Genomic DNA, 14,090 nt, shown 5'->3' on the forward strand with positions numbered 1-14,090 from the left:
TACATATGAAGATTAAAGGCATGGGAAATGTCAGATTCAGGGGAGATAACCCCGTTAGTCTGTCGTCGAGTCGTTTTCAATGCTGTTCGTGGCCATTGTATAAGTGTTATGTAAAGTCGTGGTCAAGAATGGAAGAAAGGACCGGTAGCATATCAAGGGGTCGTAGGAAATGATGGCAATGCTGTTTGGTGTGACAGAATCGGTATATTTGGGCTGTAAACAATCCCTAGCCTTATTAACTACTTTTAATTCTGGGCAGGAGAAATTGGTCGTGGTCGGTGTTATAATTTACTATAATATCAAATATAATATCAAATGTGTATATTTTTTCGGTAGAAGAAACCATGCAGCCACAACCCAGAGAAAATCGCGTATTTAACATATCTGCTAACTTTAATACTGGAGCCTGCCGGCGAACTAGCGACACCTGGATTCGAACCTGTGACCTCACCGACTACAACAAAAACCACGTTTTAGCTGAATGAGCAAGGCGGCTATTTAAGCCCTTTGATTGTAACTTATTATGATGAGATGAATGGTTGCATTATTTCATTACAAGATTATTGCCTAGTCTAACTGCAAACATGGCGATCGATGGCCGTGATTCAATGTAATTTTACCAGCATTGATTGACTGAAATAAACGTTAGAAATGGTGGCATCAAATTAAAGATGATCGATTACTCAGTTGTTATTCTGTATCAACATGTACTGTATAAAGTTTCACATCGTTCGACTCTCAGATTAATCAATTAGCAACAACAAAAAAGAAATGAGCTGGATTTGAACTCATACACATGGATTTTGACATGTATGCTTAATAATGACATATGAAACAGAAAAGAAACATTGACGACAGCTGGGTTCATCTATCGGTGAAATGACGGCTGTATATATGAACACGGTACGGTGTACTGGCCACATGTGCAAGGATTGCAGAGAGGCAACAATAATATATCTGGCCTACACATGGACAGAGACACAAGACACATATACCATGTATACAGGTGAATATCAAAAATTGATTTTATTTCGAAGAAAATACCCAGGGGAAGCCTTTCAGTATTTGAGTCAGATGTACACACACACATATATATATATAAATTCGTGAGTGTCTAAAGCCCTTGGAGGGGTTTGTTCGTTTATTGAAGAGAAACTGGGTTCTTGACGTCATCAGCTGATCTGTCGCTCTTCACGTGAAACAGCTCGAGCCGCATCCCAACGTTGTTATCGATCTCAGTACCATATTGAGGCGACAGAGAGGTACATGCTACCACGCGGTACAATGTCACAGCCAAACGCCGTAGTATTTCGCCTAGTTTTTGTGATATACGATACAAGTGTTGTGAAATACCTCCACCATAAATGGTTTAATTAGTATGGCTCAGTATGCACCCAGGCGTTTGTGATCTTTGTTCGACGTTTTGCGTTCTTTGACTACCCCACTCTAGAGCCTCCATGGAAAGGTCTTTGTCAGCACGGCGCATGCTCTTGGCCTGAGAAACACGCACGGTTCTGTCAGAGGACGTACTTGCATTTTTGGTTAGTTTTTAATTTAACCGAGCCGGGGACGTACGCTTTTGTGTTTCAGCCAGATCACAGACCCCGCACAGCTTCCTCATGCCATTCAGCAAGGTAAGATTTCACTTCAGTCTTTAGAAATCACCATTTTCTTCGTCTCTAGCCCAGCGATCTCTTCTGCTGTTGTCTGGCATTTTCCCCCCAAGGTGAAGACATGGTGGTTTGTCGAATGGCAGCAAAGGTGCAGATGTACGCAGAAGACTTCCAATCGTTCGCCACTTGCCGAGAAAAGGCTCGTGGAAAATGTTCGGAAGAGCCTTGTCACAAATCGCATGCTGGTTCTAACTGATAACCCTGAAGCGAGCAATCACCAACAGGCCATCTGTTAATACCGTATCAGTTTGTTTCCTTTGGTGGAGTATAGCAGAAGTTGAATATACCAGTGCCATGGTTTGCACCATGCATGTAACGATGTATTATACCACATACGGAATAAACATACATTCGTTTACCTTTTTGAACAAAATGAATCCCAGATATCAAACATTAAACATGACATGTGAGAAAAATCCCAACTCATCCACGAGTTGCGTTTGTAAAGATGTCGTTCTACCCAAGTCTTTAAGTTCATAGTGTAAATTCAGTACTGTGTACTTTTTGATATTCCACTGTTCCTCGTTTTCCATTTCATGTTTCAGTGACTGTTCACCCTATACTGACAAATACAAATGATTTTTTTTGCATTTGTTATTTCTAAATTCCTTGAACACAATTGTTTTTTCATTATCAATATTTGTTGATATTTATTTTTACATATTATTTTTGTATGATTTATGTGGAAAAAAGCTTAAATGGTAACTTCTTTTATGACAGTTGGAAGTCAGTGAAATGTATTTATTTCATGAGTTAGTGTTGCCCCTGTATGCAGTGTTCACAGCAATACCAGCCCTGTATGAATTGAACCTCTTCGATATCGAAGATTATTTCTCCAGGGAAGGCAGCCAGCATTATTGTGGGTGGAAAACGGGCAGAGCCTGGAGGAAACCCACAACTATCTGCAGGTTGCTGCAAACCTTCCCACGTACGGCTGGATGTAGAATTATATAAAATTCACGTACATGTATATATTCATTTTTTTAAATTGTTGTTATCCCCTTATTCTATAGATTATGCTAAAGATACCGACACTTGTAAAACAAATGTCTAGGCTAGGGTTTTTTTTGTTTTTTTTTTATCCCATTGACATTGTCATTTGTAAGCCTGTTGTGTTCGTGTTCTTGCTAATGACTAATACTGGTTTGTATTTCATTGAATGTGGTAGTTTCACTTTTGGTTTTCTGCACCCCAAAATATGTGGCTCTTTCACAACTTACAGTTATTATTATTTGATCAACGAAAAAGAATCATGCCTCACTTGCTTATTGTTTGAACTCCTGAATTGCTGTCAAAAATGTTTTTTTTAATGTTCTGTCTTCTTGTACATATGTAAGCTGTCCAGAAAACAACAGTACTTTGTTGATTGATTTCAAAGCTGATTTGAATTTGATTACGAAATTTTCATGACCTGCATCATTTTTCTTATTAAGGCCAAAATGAAAAATACATGTTTCTGGCTGCCTGTTGAAGTGTGAATTTTTTCGTGTCAGCTGGCCCATGAATAACAGTTAAATTGGTGTTGCCTGATGTTGAAAAAGTTTTGGCTTGCTTATGAAAAAAGAGTTGTATTGGGTGTGCCCAGTTCACAACAAAGTATATATATCTTGTTTGCATAGAGGATAATATTTTCATAGTTTATCAAGACACATACTGTACAGCATAACAGTATGTGGCAAGGCTTAACAAAACAAAAAAAATTGATTGTTGAGATCTGAACACTTGTATGCAATTTTATTTATACATGTATTTCTTTCTCTGCGCAGAAGTCTGAATTTGTTATGCGTGTGTATTAAAGTTGGGCTTGAACCTGAGGGTGTCTTACGTTATATAGTGTTGTGCATGATTTTAGAATTTTGCCAAAGTTTTAGAGATTTTCCGGTGCCATGCTCACAGTGTGGTATGTGTATTAACCTTGGTATGACCTATTGCCAATTGTAGCCTGATTATAGCGGTTCATGCTGTTCAGTTGAACGGGTTAGGATAGGTTAGAACGAAAGCATAAGCTTCTTTAGAAGGCATTTGTATTCTTTAGCGCTATGCCTTACTTTAGTTTGAATAGGGATGGGGGGAGGCGGTGTACTTGATATGGAATACTTATCAGACAATACATTTGTTATTTATTTATTTATTTGATTGGTCTTCTACACCGTACTCAAGAATATTTCACTTATACGACAGCGGCCAGCGTTATGATGAGAAGAAACCAGGCAAAGTATGCACTTGTTACACATGGATGGGTAACAGTATAGACTTTGCCTTGTACAAACATTACCCATTAGTAATAACGCACTTTTACAGGGAAAAATAAATGTCATAAAATGTTATTTTTGGTGCTGAAACTTGCATTTTTACGGTAGGATATTGCCCTCCCTTCCAAATAACCGTTAAAATACCTACATGTGTGTTGAAATCAGTAGAACTCTCCGAATCATGGCAAATGCGTGAGCAAGTTAGTCATGGACAGAATTTTAGGTTATTTAGGCCATGTGGAATTAAGAATGCCTCGTCGTTGATGTTGGTAAACCCTGTAGCAAGTCAGGGCATTGTTTTTAAATCTGCAGATTATTGCCCACCCCGGTGCCACAGTGATGATATAGGTGCATAATAACATTTATTTATGTGCATACGAAATCAATAAAAATGTTTAAAGTTAATTAATAATATAAGTGTATGTATAGAAAGAAAAAAATAATCAAAGTGAGTAATAAAATCAAATGGAGTAAAATAGTAATGCAAGATAAAGTGTGATAAGTATATTAGATTTATGTTATACAAAGGGAAACGTAATAAACACATTGTTCTTGACTTGAAATGAATATAAGGAATTTTTTTCAAACATGTTAGTTTAATTTATCTGGGAATATTCTGTATAATTTGGGGTTTTTTTTTTAGGTTAACCAGTTATATGGACACCTCTAAAGGGTATTTAGGTGTCTATGTATTTGATCCTGGTTCCTATAGCGTTCTGACTTGTCTTTGTGTCCCCATTCTTCATAAACAATACATTTACAATAACATGTACATGTATGTGCATGTATATTAGGCGAAGCAATGTTGCACATGTATTAAGAACAAACTCCTTGTTCACACACCTTATCCCATCCTGTTGTGTGGCCAGACAAGTGGTCTGTTGGCAGAGATTAAGCACTGTGCATATGCTGGGAGAGACGTGGGCAGGAAACGTAGCGACCACCCATTCAGGACTTCAGCCCTGAATCTGTGAAGGTTAGATTTTAATAGCAGAACTGTTGGTGAGTAGATTATGTAGATATTTACATGCAAAACTGGCTGATATTGTATACATGTATGACACACACTCTCCAGCTCTTATTGAAGCTTGGTATTTTTACATGTATGTATATACTTTCAGGGTATTTTCATACCCTCAGTGTGGATAGCTCAGTTTATATGTATTTTTAATCGACCTCAGGATGAAACCCAGGTTGGGTCATACCAAAGACTTGCATGAAAAATGGTATGTGCTGCTGTCTTGCATTAATAGTGCTCAGCACTGAGAGATTAGAACAAGGAAACAGCACTAGTTGGCATGGCGTCAGTGTGATGAGTGTTATGTTTGGTGTCTTTGCCATACTTCAGTGGTGGCATGGACTTGCCCTGCCACAAGAAGACACAATATATGTGAACACACCTAATGACTCTTCATCGTAATATGGCTGAAAAATTGTTAAGTGCAATGTTAAACCACAGGCACACATGCATACATGTAGTTTAGAATATCGGGTACTATTTACACTTGAACCAGCGACCTCTGTGATGCAGAGGTTGATCTGTACTACAGTGAGGTCATTACTTTAGCTAAATGTGTCAGCAGGGAAAGTTGTTTGATTTATTTATTTATTTCATTGGTGTTTTATGCTGTACTCAAGAATATTTTACTTGTACGGCGGCGGCCAGCATTATGATGGGAAGAAACCGGGCAGAGCCTGGGGGAAACCCATGGTTGTATGTGGGAAGGTCTTCCAGCAGACCTGCACAACGGGAAGCCAACATGAGCTGGACGTGAACTCACAGCGACCACATTGTTGAGAGGCTCCTGGATTATTATGCTGCGCTAGCGAGCTAATCAATTAAGCCACGGAGGCCCCTGAAAGTTATTTGAGGACCTCCATGTAACCACAGGAGGTCTCAGAATATGGATTATATGTTACTGGTAATGGTTAGCTGCACTACGGCTGTCCGTTCTCCTGTCCAATGGGGAACTCGTAAAACCCCTTCCTGTCTGTATCAAGACTGTCCAAAACTGCGAACACGGGTGTTCTCTCCTTTATTACGTCACAATTATAGGTGTATGTGTGCTTGTAAAACATATGTGAAGTACTCATGCAACGAAGAAAATGATGCGTAGTGTACTTTCTTTTGGATGGCCTGTGTACCTTGAATCTCCCACTGGATTAATTAATTTGTCAACTTTTCAACTTAAATTTGGGCGAATGGTATTTTGGCCAAACTGTTTACCATCAGGGTACAAATGTAATCTAAACACAAATAAAAAGAAATTTAAAAGAAACCTTAAAATGGGATATTTCAGCACCCTATTTGACATTTTTGGGCAAATTTGTATAATCATGTACGCCATATAGATGTGTGAAAAAGTGTGTGCATGTTACTGTACATTTCCATTCCTCCCTTCTGTGGATGTTTTTAGCAACAAGGATATAATTTGTCAGCCTTTGTTAGAATCTAGTTGTACATGTTGCCAATCTATCTGGCGATGCCTTGAAACAGAGGCTATTTGGGTATCTCATTTGACCTCCCGGAGCTACATATATATTCTAGCCTGGTATTGATCACTGATAATTAACTAATGCTAATGAATTTCTCTTGTGTAACATGAACAAGGGTTAGTGTTATGCGTTAAGTCTCGTCTACCTACCTACATGTGGGAGTCAGAAATATTAAATGGTGTCTGTATATACCTGTCGAGGATATACATGTAGCATGGGAATGTTGCTGTTTAAGTTAGGCGTTTAGACATGCAGACATTCCCCTGGATGGTGTCGGTATTGGCCCGTTGGGACATCGGGTAGAAATGCGGCATTTAAGGTTTGAGACATAGACATTATACTTACACTTATACCCACATAGACATATATACATGACTTCTGTATTGGCCCCTTGGGACATCGGGTAGAAATGTGGCATTTAAGGTTTGAGACATAGACATGTATACTTATAGTTACACTTATACCTACATAGACACATATACATGACTTCTGTATTGGCCTGTTGGGATATGACATGTACAAGTATATATTACATATTTACAGTGTAGACGACAGATTTCTTTATTGTCCTGTTGGGATATCATGCTGTTATTAAAAAAAAAAATCATGTGGCTTACAAAGTAAGGTACATGAAGTAGAAATAAGATGACCCTAAATCCCTCAACGTTTGTCTCTGTGAGTTCAAGTCCAGCTCATGCTGGCTTCCAGTCACACGGGGGCAGCTGTGTTAGCAACCTATGGATAGTCTCAGGTTTCACTTGGATTCTGTTCGGTTTTTTCCCACCATAATGCAGGCTGCTGCCGTATAAGTGAAATATTCTACTGCGTAAAATATCAATGATGAATCCCATAAATCAAAGAAATAAATCTTTCCAATGCAGTGACTGTGAGCTCAGTCCATGCTGGCTTCATCTGTAGTCATAAGTGGGAAGGTCTACCAGCAAGCTGTGGATGATCGTGGGTTCCCGCTGGGCTCTCAGCCCACCATATTGCTGGCCATTGTCATATGAGTGAAGTATTCTTGAGTAAGGCGTTAAAAGTCCCAATGAAATAAATCAGATAAACCCACATGTAGATGACCCACGTGTATAATGACATAATAAAGATAAGATGAATATGATAAATGGTAATGGTTAATAAATTTAGGCTTAATAACACTGGCATGGCTTACATGCAGGTCAACATAGGCAGCAAATATATAATATACATGTACGTACTTGTGCATGTAAACGTGACCTGACTGGTCGTGTAATACGTGTATTGATAGAATAGATAGAAATTGTGCTTTTAAGGCTTGATATATATATATATTTATATATGTGTGTATATGTCTCCATGTATAACTAGACATGCTTTAACATGCCTAAATTACATGTAAGACTTAAAATTAGAGGACATATTCTGTAGCTGTAGTATTAGGAAAGGTATGAGAAAATGATTTTGAAATTTGACTTCTGCACTTCTGTCCCATATCAGTCTTCTACTACCCAACCTCCCTTTCCCCCCCCCCCCCACACACACACCTTTATCACATACACTCCCCTACGTTCTTATTTCCTGTTTTTTATGTTACATTGAAGGCTAAGCAACAGGACTTTATTGTTCAAAGGCCTATTTGGGTTTAAGCCTGGTATTAACTTAAATCCTCTGCATTTTTTGGGGGGGGGGGGGGGATAAGACCAGTATTACGATTAAAGTCTGACTTAAGTTTTACTGCTCTTTTGAAAAACCTGAGACATTTGTAATGGCACCTCTAGACATTTCAGTGTGGAAGGCAATACTTTGGATCCAAAGCAAGATATACTGTTGTTCCACTTAGTACCATGTACATGTAGCTAGGAACTCTTTGAAACTCACATGCTATATACACATGTACCCCAATTTTATATATTGGTCGGGGAGGAGATGGAGGAAGGAGTGGAATGCATTTCAACTCTGGTTTATGTGAGGTACATGTAATGGTTTGGATATCAGACAGCCTTTGATTTGGAATCTGGTTAAAAAATGTCAAACTTGCATGTACATTTTAATATATTTTGTGCAAACTGGAAAGAGGAACACTCAATAAAGATTGATCAGAGGATATATTACAGAAGCCTGGTCATGATGCATACATGTACTGTAATTCCTCATTTTCACATGTTTTCAGATGTTTATTTAGGGGCCTCCATGGCTCAGGTGGTCAGCGCGCTAGCGCAGCGTAATGACCCAATGCAGTAGCTGTGAGTTCAAGTCCAGCTCATGCTGGCTTCCTCTCCGGCCGTGCGTGGAAAGGTCTGTCAGCAACCTGTGGATGGTTGTGGGTTTCCACTGGGCTTCTGCCTGGTTTCCTCCCGCCATAATGCTGGCCACCATCGTATAAGTGAAATGTTTCTGAGTACTTAAAACACCAATCAAATAAATAAAAAAATAAATAAATGTTTATTTAAACATATTCAGAGGGCATTATTCTGCATACACTTGTAAAATTTAATTTCTTGTGAAGCCCTGAAATTGCTCAAAATTTGACTCCAAAATTAAAGTAAAAAGGTGCGTAAATCGCCCTGAAAGTTGATGAATTGTCTACAAACAGTAGACTGTCGGGCAATGAACTGGCCCACTGGAACATACCTTGGTTACCTACATTTTTGCATCGCACCTTTCATAATAGGAAACGATGGAATCTGTGATACAGTAGAGTTTGATTACCTGTCCTCCAGTAGGGGTTAGCGCCTCTCAAATGCCTGGGTAATGTTGTTAGAAAGGGCTGTTGTAGGTTTGTAAACCAGGTTTGGTGCAAGGGTTGAGAGATAGTCTGTTGACATAGAAGTTAAGGGGCCTATCCCACAGATCATTGACTGATACCTGTACCTGGTGATACACCTGTAGGGCCTTCCTTGAAAAACTTGTTGTTTAGCATTACCTGTTTCTTTGTTAGAGATTCCTACACATGTACCTTACACCCGGGGCTCTGTTGGGATTACTCCCGACATAATGCTGGCCGTCGACCTATCAGTAAAATGTTCTCTAGTAAGGCATAAAATACTAATGGAATAAATAAGTAAAGAAATGTTTGATGCATTAGTTTTATTTAGAGACTTTTAACTTCAGCGTTAAAACAGTTAAATGCCGGCAGGTAATGAGACTGACAGAAGAAATGTTTGGTAATATTGTCAATGTCATTGTTGGTTTTGTTTGTTGTTTAGATCAGTTTAGTAAGCTCAACCTAACAGTAACATCTTACAAGCTAGCTGAGGATTTGCTAGTAATATTCAGAACTTCGTCTTTGATAGGGTTTGTAGGGTAAGTTTTATTTAAATTAAATGCTAAAAGTAATGGGTCAGGCTAGGCTTTGATGTTTAGCTCAGAGGTGAAGGCTCTAGAGGCACGCCTGGTTTCCTCACGCCATAATGCTGGCCGTCGTCATATAGATGAAATATTTTTGAGCAAGGCGTAAAACACCTATCAAAAAATAAAATAAGTAAGTTTTAGATGTACATTATATGTACCCAAAATGACTAACTTGCTAATTTTCCCCGATTCTGAGAGTTCTATTGATTTTAGAAAGGTGTTTTCAGGTTGTCTTGGAGCATGGGATGATATTCTACTGGAAAAAAGTTTCAGCACCAAAAACAATATTTTGTGACATTTATTGGCCTCCAAAAATGCACTTTTGTTGTAAAATTTTAGGTCTTTTAGGGTAATAATGAAAACCGAATACTCAAAAATGGCTTACAGGTGTGATTTTCACATCCTTCCATTTATCTTTTTCATACATGCCTTTCTGATACATAATGACATGTACACATCTGTACATGTAGCAGGTTTACAGATGTTACCACACCAATTCCCGAAACAAACAAACAAACAAGTTGTTAAATTACTGAACTGATAACATTTTATAGCAAAATGTACAGGTTGCATCTCCCTTTTCTAGATAAGATACATGTACAGAAGGTTAGTTTACACCTAGCTAAGATTTTTTTAGCAATGGCCTAGATGGTTATCTTCAAAGAGAAATGTTTTTCTGGGGAGGTTGATGTAAGCTGTCTCTGACACGGTGAACGAGTCTAGCATTGATAAATGAGCATTGTTCAGGAAGAAGAAATATCTTAGTTACCTATGAAGTATCTACTTGTGAAGGAATCAACGACATTGTTTACATATTTGGATCATGTGCACTAAAGGGCCATTCACAAAATGGATCGATTGTTGGTGCATGTTTCAGATTACACAGATCGACTTTAAAATGTTGATCATGAAAGTATTAATATACAGTAGGTGTAAACCTTATCAGTAAATGTGCAGAACAGTGGATGAGACGTAAGTATCAAATTTCTTTGTTTATAGAACTTAAAGCAAATTTTGCAACAGTTTGCTCACAATTAATATTGCTACATGTAATTTTAACAGTAACATGTTCGAATGTACATGTAAGTATCAACCTTTGTGAATGTGTCTTTTGTGCAGAACTTTGTAACAAAATTTTGCAACAACAACTGATACATATGTATGTATTGTTTCATTTTCTGATACCAACATAAACATATCTCTTCCCAGAGGCTCTTAAAATTATAAATGAAAAAGTACAGTGAAAAAGGATATATTTTTGGTACTGTTCAATGTACATGAGTTGTTTGGACAAAGAACATAGGGTTTTTTATACACTAAGGTGGCTTTTGTTGAATAAGGAAGTTTGGACGTAGTTGAGTTCTTCCTTTCAAACTGCCAATAGCACTTAAAAGAAAACACAACAAATAATGTAGCTTGAGTTATTGCAAATATGCTTGGCAACTCTTTAAATCAACTTTTAATCAAGAGTTCTTTGGAGACATGGGATGTACCAAGGTAGAGCAACAGGAAACATGATGTTGCATAGTGCAGGTGAAATAATAGACTTTTTGGAGCCTGTTGCAAGGTAGTACTTCTTTCTTGTAGACACGAGATGCTAAATTGTGTAATTGTTTGTACAGTTTTGTAAAATTCCTTGAAGTTGTTCGGTTAGATATACACATGCACAAAGCCCAGTGTCCAGGTCAAAATGCTTTTATCACAGAAGTCTTTTTTTTTTTTTTTTGTTAGTTATGTTTTAAGAGGTTTATGAACATGTGCTGGAATATTTCACTGTCATGGTGATGAGAATACAATAGGATGTAGTTCAATAAGTTGGTCAAGTCATTCTGTTACAGTTTCAATTACAAAACTGTGACTTGGTGCAGAGAGGTTGAAGGTCCATTCACATGTAATCTGATTAAATCAAAAATGTCGCATTCCTTAACGCAATAACCGCTCCAGAATTCCATTGTGGCTTTGTTAATGATCTTTTGTTTGGTAAATAAACTATGGTCCTTGGCTGAGTTACTCATTTTGCATATTCTGTGTGTTCTGGTGATCATAGAAAGGTGTTATTGAGGTTTGTTTGGAAGGTAGAATGATATCCCTTTGGAAGGATGCAAGTTTCAGAGCTAGAAGTAATATTGTATGTATGACCTTTCATTTGCCTTTTAAAGTGCGTTTTTTTAGGGCAGATTTTTTAGATCTAGTACTGTAGAATCGATTAAAAAAAAAAGAAAACAGGAGGCAAAATGGAGTCCACAGGTGATACATTATTAAAGGTCAGGTATCTAGGTGTGTCAATGCACTGTACTCAATCATCTCAGTTTTTTTTCAGGTCAAATTTTCAAGCGTCTAAGCGAGGTAGAAATTAAAAACACCTATGCTCCTCCAACCCCTACTTCTTTCCAGCATGTCCAACCTGCCCAACCTCTCATCTCAGCTCACCTAAGCTTGTGCAACCAGAATTGTCCTAAATCTCTCACTCATGTTTGTTTGGCTGGCTTTAAAAAACAGATAATCATTTTGACACCCCAGACTTTACAAAGTCTAGTACACCATTGTCCTGTAAATATCATATAATCTTTGGAATAGTGTTAATACATCGCATGTATGTCTCATTTGGCGGTGTAGGACTTGTATATCAATCTGTGAGTGTCAGCATGGCGCACTGACCCATGAGCCTCTTACCAATGCAGTTGCTGTGAGTCCAGTTCATGCTCGCTTCCTCTACTGATGGGTGTTTTTACGCCCTATTACGAATATTTCACTTATACGGCGTCAGACCAGCATTATTGTGAGAGGAGACCGAGCAGAACTCAGGGGAAACCAATGACCATCCGTATGTTTGCTGACAGACCTTCACACGTACAGCCAGAGAGGAAGCCAGCATGAGCTGAACTTGAATTCACAGTGACCGCAATTCGTGAGAGGCTCCTGGGTCATTGTGCCAGGTTCATTTAATAATAATGTGTTTTTTATAGGACGGTTTGCGGAACGTATATACACAGTATTATTAACATACTTTGTAGGGTTGTTGCATAACTCCAGGCAGTTCTGTTCCACTTTTTTGCTATTGATTTTGCTGCCTGTTTTGTCAATATCCAGAGGTCACACCTGCAGGAGAAATCAGTGTACTAGGAAGTCGCCTATTTCCTGTTTGGCTAAAGCCGTTTATGCATCGTTCTTATCTGGTGCAGTACAGGATTGTAGCGTGCGCAGATTTATCAAAATTGAATTATGTCAACCAACAATTTTATGGGATATTTCACTTGCTATTAATCACCACGACTGTGTTATTCTGTTGGAAAAATCACCTGAAATTGATGTGGAATGAACCAAGTATAAATTGACAGGATTTTTGACATGACAACTAGCTATTAATAATCCGTCATCCTTCCGTGCTGCTGAGTGTACAGCCGGGCAATTAGTTCGTGGGAAATTCCGTGAAATTACAGGTGATTTACGGCATGTCTATTCTTTCGGTATATAATTGGCTTGAAATATGTAGGTTTAAAAATGCCCAGCGAGTGAGTACATTGTAAATATATAAGGTAAACATTAGTGATGTGTGAAGAGTGACTGCGGTGTTGGGATCTACATGTAGCTTTAAAGGTAAACATTGGTGATGTGTGAAAGAGTGACTGCGGTGTTGGGATCTACATGTACCTTTAAGGTAAACGTTAGTGATGTGGTGAAAGAGTGACTGCGGTGTTGGGATCTACATGTACCTTTAGGTAAACATTGGTGATGTGTGAAAGAGTGACTGCGGTGTTGGGATCTACATGTACCTTTAAGGTAAACATGGTGATGTGTGAAAGAGTGACTGCGGTGTTGGGATCTACATGTAGCTTTAAGGTAAACATTGGTGATGTGTGAAAGAGTGACTGCGGTGTTGGGATCTACATGTAGCTTTAAGGTAAACATTAGTGACGTGTGAAAGAGTGACTGCGGTGTTGGGATCTACATGTACCTTAAGGTAAACGTTAGTGATGTGTGAAAGAGTGACTGCGGTGTTGGGATCTACATGTACCTTTAAGGTAAACATTAGTGATGTGTGAAAGAGTGACTGCGGTGTTGGGATCTACATGTACCTTTAAGGTAAACGTTAGTGATGTGTGAAAGAGTGACTGCGGTGTTGGGATCTACATGTACCTTTAAGGTAAACGTTAGTGATGTGTGAAAGAGTGACTGCGGTGTTGGGATCTACATGTAGCTTTAAGGTAAACATTGGTGATGTGTGAAAGAGTGTCTGCGGTGTTGGGATCTACATGTAGCTTTAAGGGTAAACATTGGTGATGTGTGAAAGAGTGACTGCGGTGTTGGGATCTACATGTAGCTTTAAGGAAAACATTAG

The 14,090-nt window shown here is 38.4% G+C and overlaps 1 protein-coding gene across 5 annotated transcripts in view; it reads left to right on the forward strand.

Annotated features, from left to right (window-relative positions):
* Positions 1-1,294: 1,294 nt before the first annotated feature.
* Positions 1,295-14,090, forward strand: part of LOC135464643 (electroneutral sodium bicarbonate exchanger 1-like) — an 85,376-nt gene continuing 72,580 nt past the window's right edge. For 3 of the 5 annotated variants that reach the window (XM_064742120.1, XM_064742116.1, XM_064742121.1), the window contains exon 1: positions 1,295-1,634. The gene's annotated coding sequence lies outside the window, so the exon portion shown is untranslated. Of the gene's footprint in view, positions 1,635-10,498; positions 10,724-13,006; positions 13,192-14,090 lie in introns of those variants that run through there. The other 2 variants (XM_064742117.1, XM_064742118.1) reach the window with 2 other exon arrangements.

This window comes from Liolophura sinensis, chromosome 4, assembly GCF_032854445.1.
Source record: "Liolophura sinensis isolate JHLJ2023 chromosome 4, CUHK_Ljap_v2, whole genome shotgun sequence".
NCBI lineage: Eukaryota > Metazoa > Mollusca > Polyplacophora > Chitonida > Chitonidae > Liolophura > Liolophura sinensis.